This window comes from Rutidosis leptorrhynchoides, chromosome 5 (assembly GCF_046630445.1).
Source record: "Rutidosis leptorrhynchoides isolate AG116_Rl617_1_P2 chromosome 5, CSIRO_AGI_Rlap_v1, whole genome shotgun sequence".
In the NCBI taxonomy this organism is placed as follows: Eukaryota; Viridiplantae; Streptophyta; class Magnoliopsida; order Asterales; family Asteraceae; genus Rutidosis; species Rutidosis leptorrhynchoides.
The window spans coordinates 325,677,521-325,685,963 of record NC_092337.1 but is presented as its reverse complement, the minus strand read 5'-3'; positions in this window follow the sequence as shown (position 1 = coordinate 325,685,963).

Sequence of the window (8,443 nt, the reverse complement as noted above, 5' to 3'; positions counted from 1 at the left end):
CTCGAAATAGTTTTACGAACACAATGTCACTAACTATACGCAAAACGGACGTTTTTTAAAAAACGCTAAATATTTGAGGTACTTTTCATACACGTTGATTTTGCGTTAAATTTTTAAAAGTTGACAACTCCATAACGAAATGCGGAGATGCACATATATTGTTAATTTAAAATAACATTTAAATCTTTCACGGATTATGCCTTTTAGATCGACTCGAGTTGCGCTTCAACGACATCATCGTTAGCCACGAAATAATTTTACAAACTAAACACAATAAAATACATTGAAAACCGAGCTCCCAGCGTGAAGCGAGGGTTCGTAAACTAGTTTTGTGCATTTGTCAGATTTTGTTTCATTTTTTTTTATGTTTTACACCATATAAACTTCTTATTCTATTTTCACTTCTCTCTCTTGTCTCCTTCCCACCTCATTTTTCTTCACCCATTGTTACAGATTTACAGTGAACACTTTTTTATTTACAAGCAGGTGCGGAGTCAATGGGGTAGTCAAGGGATGTTGTGCCACCCACACAGAGCCGAATATTGGGCTGCAACCCGTGCAGCCGCACAGGACCCAATATCTTTAGGGGCCTAAAAAATATATTCTACTGTTGCATACCTAGGCTCATTGTCCATACATGAGTCCATTTGATAATTAATAATTTAAAAAACTAAAAAAGAAAATACACCATGCCACGTTTTCTATTAGATTTGATACTACATTTTCTACGTCCGTTATTTTGATTGATGATAGTAATTATGACTTTATTAGTATTATTAACTTTTATTATTATATAATTAAAAAATTTTTGTATATAAGGGCCCACTTTTATTTATGGCACAGGACCCATAAATTTGGCAGGACGGCACTGCACTCACAATGAGTTTAATAAGCCCAATATTTTATATTAGTATAACATATTTAAGTACTTCAAATTTAACAAGTCACCCATAAACGACCAATAATAGTTTAATGTATATACAAAAATTTATTTATTATTAAATGAAAATAACACCCAGTTTAGTTACTAACAAGATGTTACGATCTATAGTAGTGGAAAAAAGTATAGATAAACATGATTTTTTTCATATTAGTTCAAAAGAGCTGGTAAAACACTATTAAAAAAACGTTAAAGTATATACATGGGTATTATACTTCGTAGAAATAATTTACGATAGTATATACACGTTTTTAAGACATACATTAGGTAATGCTTTGGAGATGAGTTTTACGTTTAATTAAACTAATTTTAGAGGGTAATACACAAGGGCTAAACTACAGGGGACCTGCCCCAGTTTATTTGAAATTTCTAGGCTTAAAATTATGAATTATTGATTTTGCATTCAGTGGATTTGAATTTTCAGGCTTAAAATTTGATTTTGCCTCAAAAAGCCTATATATTTTGTCGAAAAGTCTCCAGATTATGCCTCAACCCATAAGCCCATGACTAAAAAGGTTGTATTTTTATGGAAGAATGGACGAAATTTTTTTCCAGTGAATGTAAACGCTTTAAAATAATTTCGGCCACGGTGAAAAAATTACTTTTTTTCGCTGCTGATAATAGGTTATTACGATGTGTGAAAAAATTGCTATTGTAATTAGTTATTGTTTAAGCCTCCTCCATCGTAAAATTCTAGCTTCGCCTCTGTTTACAAGTACCCTTCTACCTTTCTCCTTCACAGCTCCACCCATCACCATGACCATTTTTATACCCAACTTTTATTTAACATAAGCAACTTTTTAAGGAAATAAATATATCAAATTAATCTCAATTTCAAACTCTTTAATATGAGATGAATTTTATATAGATTCAACCAGGTTAAAGAAACAATCCCCAAAAAAGAGTATTCAAACCCACTGCCGGAGAAAGTGAGAAAGGAGGACCGGAAACCCACGAATGGCCGAAAAAAAATAAAATCCGGTGAACTATGCAGCGGCGGCGCGTCGGAAGACAGAAACTGGCAAGAAAGGAATGGTTGTGATCGTAAAAGGATAACGATTGTTTTGGAGGAGGCGGTGAGATCTAGAACATGCGGGATGTGGAGATAAGGAAGATTAAAATTTTGTGGGTTTTAAGTTAGAGAAAAGGTTTTGGGATGAGTTAGATGTAGAAGAGAGATTAAGTTATACTCCGTACGTAGTAATAGATTAGATGTGCAAAATGTCCAATTAAAAAACATGGCTGGTCTAAATAAATAAACCCTTATTTTTTTAATTAGTGTTTCTCAAATCTAACATCTACTAGTCTAATATGTGACGACTCGCCAAAATCGCCATTAACGGCGCCGTCAACTTAGGTCCTGTTACGTGGTCATAGTCCCTAAATGAGACGCGTTTGACCAAAATTATGTCGCATTCATTTGAAACGTATAAGACTTGCAAAGTTTTAAGTTTACCAAACGGTTCGACAACGAGTATTAGTTTAAAAAAGTTATAAAGTATAAATGAAATAATTTGCGACATAATATAGGTTGAAAATCACGGAATGCTATCAATAGCTATGCATGTATGCTTGATCCCAAGCAAGAAATCAAAGTGTGCGGAAGCATGTATCAAGTAGCCAATCAAGAACCTGAGAAACATATAGAAAACTGTCAACGAAAAATGTTGGTGAAATCATAGGTGTATTTGTAAACGTTGTTCTTGAACCACAAGATTTAGTATTTCATAATGTTGATTATCCAAATCGTTTACATTCCAAAAGTTGTTGTTTGTATCACGAGCACCCAATTATCAAGACTTAACTGTATACGAACCTCTGCATCATAGTGTTAGAACCTACACTATACCCGAAAATATATTTCATTCGCTAACGGTAGCGAACCGTCCGAATGACAACTTAAGTTCTCGCTTACACCCTGCAAGTGTAACTAATGATAATTGAATTGAGGCTTTTTGTTCTATCTCGTACGTGGAATATTTGTTTTCGTACTTGTGTTCAAAGCATAAAAGTATAAAATGTATATATTTCTCATCCCATGATTTAAAAGAATAAAAGTTGTTGAAAATGTGGGAGTATGATCTCACCGTAGTTACACGCCAAAGTACTTCATTTTAAACGTTGTGCAATGAAAGTTGTTTAGTCTTGACCTAAACAAGTAAGTTATATCAATACCGGAGAAGATACAGGGTCGGTCGAAATGTGTTCAATTAGTCCAATGGCTCGTTACGACTATATTATATAGCATGTGAGTCACGTTGTCAAGTTTCATGCAAGATATAAGTATAAAAGAAGGTTATAACGATTAAACAAAGTATTAGTTAAGTTTGACCAAAAGTCAACTTTGGTCAAAGTCAAAGTCAACGGGGTCGGGTCGGGTTTCTACTATTGTTCATCAATAAGTAGTCATATATAAGCATGTTGGCCAAGTTTTATGTTAATCGGAGTTGCGAGTAAGCGGGAGTGAAATTGTGAAAACACAAAAGATTCTGGGTCAGAGCTTATCTCGCGATCGCGGATGTGATGACCCGAAAAATTTCGACTTATTTAAACCAATTCTCTATATGATTTAATATTTTCGTCATGATAAGCAATGCATTTTGACAAGTTTTAAAACTTTTGTAAATGAGTTTTATATAACGGTTGACCACCTTGTTTGTCCGACGATTCACGAACGTCATAACTTGTGATAATTATATAATTGTGTGTGTGTATATATATATATATATACGGAAACATGCGAATAATATTTATATATGAAATGATAAAAATTTACTATTGAATGATGCAATTTCAAATTAAAAATTTTACGTATATAATCGTTTAATTTTTATGATGTAAATTTTTTAATTTATAAGAAGAAACGCAATTAAATCAAAGATGTACAAGCTATAAAGCACAACGTACAACAATGTAACTTAAATAGTTGAATCGAAATTAAATCATTTACTATTCATATGAATAGTAAATGAAACGAAATTAATTAATTTACTATTCACATGAAAGCGACATGATAGAAATTATTAATTATAAGTTACATAAAATACCCCTAAAGTATTTAAGAAATACGACTTTTTTATTTTTAATTCTTAAAAATTTGATATTCATTTCTCGTCGACATGGAATAGGAAGATGACGGCTTTTAATTTAATACGTTTGTTATTTTTTATTATTATCATATTATATGCGTAGTAGCCACCGGTGTCTTCATTGTGAAAACAAATTCAGTCGACTCATTTGTCAAAAAGTTGATTTCAAGTTGTAATTTAAAATATTATTATTATTATTATATTATATTATTTACTATATATATCGTTTGAATTCGATCATTTTAACACATTTATACATATAGATTACTCCGTAAGAATTATTATTGTTATTATTATTATTATTATTATTATTATTATTATTATTATTATTATTATTATTATTATTATTATTATTATTATTATTATTATTATTATTCTTAATCTTATTATTATTAGTATTATTATTATTATTTTTATGATACAAAAATAATAATATACATAAAATACTACGACGGGGTTATGCTCGGGTGATTTTCAAAACAAGTTTCAAACCGGTTAAAACTAAGGAAACAAGGGCATTGTTCGTGAATTGAAGACCAATCATACAATCATCCACTATCGTTATGTCTACGCATTTTATCTACAATATTGAATCTCAATATTGAACAGTGAGTTTATAGATCCCTTTTTAAATGCTTTAAATATTTTTGGGCTGAGAATACATGCACTTTATTTTATACGCAATGGACACAAGTACATACTTAATTCTACACTGAGTTTGAACCGAAAATCCCTTAGCTTTGGTAACTAGTAGCTGCCGGTTATAAGAACTGGTGGGCGCGAATAGTTGTATATGGATCCATAGGGCTTAACATCCCCGTCCGTTCCAGGTATAGAGACCCTAGCCTGAACTATAAAGCGGACGTATGCTAATTGAGTTTAGTACACGTTGGGTTGTGTGTATTGTACATGTTGGTTGCATGTATGTTAAAACAGGGGTACTTATTATATATACGTTAAGTTTAGTTACCAGAGTACTCAATTTCGTAGAATATTTTGATAAACGTTTTGGATGAAATAACTGAAATCTTGTGATCCACCTTTATATAGAGAGTATGCGCAATATTAAAACTATGAACTCACCAACCTTTGTGTTGACACTCTTAAGCATGTTTATTCTCAGGTTCCTAGAAGTTTTCCGCTCTTTGCTTATACGTTATACAAGCTATGTGCATGGAGTCATACATGCTTTATTCGAGAAAAACTTTGCATTCACAAAATCATCACCATGTATCTTATTTTGACTACATTGTCAACGAATGTATTATTGTAAACTATTATTTACGGTGATTGTCTATATGTAGAAATCATCAGATGTCAGAAACCTTGGAATTTGATATTCATTTATGGTGTGCCTTTTCAAAAGAATGCAATGTTTACAAAACGTATCATGTAGAGGTCAAAACCTCACTATGAAATTAATGAATAATGTACCGCGTCAATAGCGATTTTTGGCGGGTCGTTACATCAACATTGGTCAAAGTCAAAGTCAAAGTCAACGGGGCCGGGTCGGGTTTCCGACTTTTGTTCATCAATAAGTAGTCATATATAAGCATGTTGGCCAAGTTTCATGTTAATCGGAGTTGCGAGTAAGCGGGAGTGAAATTGTGAAAACACAAAAGATTCTGGGTCAGAGCTTATCTCGCGATCGCGGAGTTGCATGCCTTCCAGGCTTCACGATCACGAAGATGTGGTTTCCAGGTTCTGTTTGCTGAATTTTCAAGTCTCGAACCAAAACTCTTTTATTCACAATTTATGAACCGAAAACACTCAAAACGCATATCATACATCGTTGGAAAGGTAATTTAACGAGGAATACAACTAAATACATATCATCAATCAAAAACATCATTTAAAATGACTAAATCCTCGACGAATGATCATTATCAAATGTTCAAAGTTCATAATTTGCATCTAACAATTCGGCCGTTAAACGTACACATATAGTATGCCGTTTTGAAGGTAATCGTACATACAACACAACTAAACATTTACCAACAACGCTCATTATCGTTTAAGACCTCAAATGTTCATATCAAAACCTATCAAACCCTAACCAAGAATCACAAAATCAATAATCATGTTAATGTGAGATTTTCATGTCATCCAACATACCAAATCGAAGCATATGAAGTAACTAACTCTTTGAACACAGAAACATTAACATCTAAACACATTTCATCATCCAAAATCAAAGATTTGACAAACCCATTTCAAGTGTTCATGCTAGTCATTCAAAACAAACAAATCGAGCAAACCATTTACATATACAACAACCTAGTGAGCCATAGACACTAACTAACAACATTTCAGGTCCATAAATCGAATTTATAGAAATCTAGAGTTTTTAGAAACCTTATCCCAAGTAGTGAAATTAGTATCAAGTTTTAGAGGAAGATGCAAGGATTCTAAATATGCAATTTGTTTTTATGTTAGTTTTGCTAGATTTGAAATGGATGATGAATCTTTGATTATGAAGAAATGAAGAAAAAGTAGAAGTATCAAAATGGTGGGGAGGCGAAGTGAATGAATGGTTGGTTGTTTGGCCAAATGACAATGTTAGTCCCTCGAGTTTAAAATCGGGTGCGTGAAATAACCGTACGAATTATTTTAAATACGCAATTTAAAAGGATATGTCATAATTAAATAACGGACTTTAAAATAGTTAAACGGAATGATTAAAAACGCTAATTAATGGAAGATACGAATTTAGATAACGAAAGATATTATATAAAAAAATGACGGGCGTTAAAATAAATTAATGGAAAAAGGCGGGTTATTACAATATTTTATTTTGAAATGTTTCAAATTGATAGTTTACTTCTATAAATAAAAAATAATAAGAAGTTTAAGTTCTATTATGTCTTTAATGTATGTGAATAGGATTAAATGAGAAAGAAAATGTGTTGGTAAAAGTGGAAAGTAAATAGAAAGTACAGTACTTTTATGATATTTTCTTATACTGTGTGTTTTTTATATATGGACTATTAATATGAGACGGATGGAATATCATTTTAAAATTAATTATTCATTTTTATAAATAATTAAAATAATGTGATAAAAATATTTTGTGTCTCTACTTTATTCAGATAGAACTAAAAATATAGGTAAAAAGTAATTTTTAATACTGAAAAGTTTACAAAAAGATACACGTGACTGGTATTTTTTTTAAACAGTGTGTTTTTTTATGTGAGTACAACAGATTTGAAACGCAGGGAGTAATGCTTTCAGTGGCGAGTCTATGTGTTTACTAGCGGGGTCCCGTGACACCGCTAGTTACGGAAACGTTTTTACAAGCGATCATTAAATTTATACATGACACCACTAAATATAATTTTATGACCTCATATATTTTTTAAGTTAAAAATTTTATAGTATGAACCACTAAATATTACTTAAAAATTAGCTCACTTGTGATTTTATAATATGAGTCACTAGTAAATACATGGTATATATATATAAATATAACCTATTTTTGTTTTTGTTTCTAATACGCGGTAACACAAACACATCCCAAAACCTAATTACGTTTTTGTTCTTCAGTTTTTGGCAAAGCTGGAACTACATTTTTTTTCAGCCATTCATATATATAGTATGGTCAATTCTCCATATATTTATTCTAATTTTGCAACTCTCAATTTCAATCTGTAACTTATTCTTTTGGAATGTGTTGTGTGGATAATTATTTGTCAGTTATGTTTTTTTAATTTGCTTAGAGACTTGGCAAAATTGTTAATTTATGTAATATAGTTATTGTTGATATTTTGATTGACGCACTTAGATTGTAATATGACATCTACCTATTATTCAAAAATTTAGGTGAATCTAGGAATTTCGTTAGTGCTTCAGTAATTACAAATATAGAGGAAGAGCAATCACATGTTTAAGTTGAAGAGGATGATGAACGTGAAAATTGAGCCCCTTTCAAAAAGTATGCAATTGTGGATGAACTTATCGTATAAACTGCATAGACAAAAGTAAAAGTTGCATTTAATATTTACTAAATGTAATATATCATATTTTTGTATTAATGATATGTTTTGGTTTGATGGTGTATGACTCGACTTAACACATTCAATTTTTCGTTTAAGTAAGTTATGTGAGAAAAAAATTTAGGACCTCATTGAGTTACCATTCTAGATTCACCACTGAATGCTTTACTAAAGTAATTATCATGTTGAGTTTTAAATTGATGATTGCGGACATATGCATATACTTAGATACTGAATGCTTTACTAAAGTAATTATCATGTTGAGTTTTAAATTGATGATTGCGGACATATGCATATACTTAGATGCATGGTGATCAAAGAAATTTTTTAGTATAAAGGAATTAGTTCTATATTTTACGTGGCTGGATCAAGATTTAAAGAATGGAAATTGTCAAAAATACACTTTTATCAAAAACTCTTCA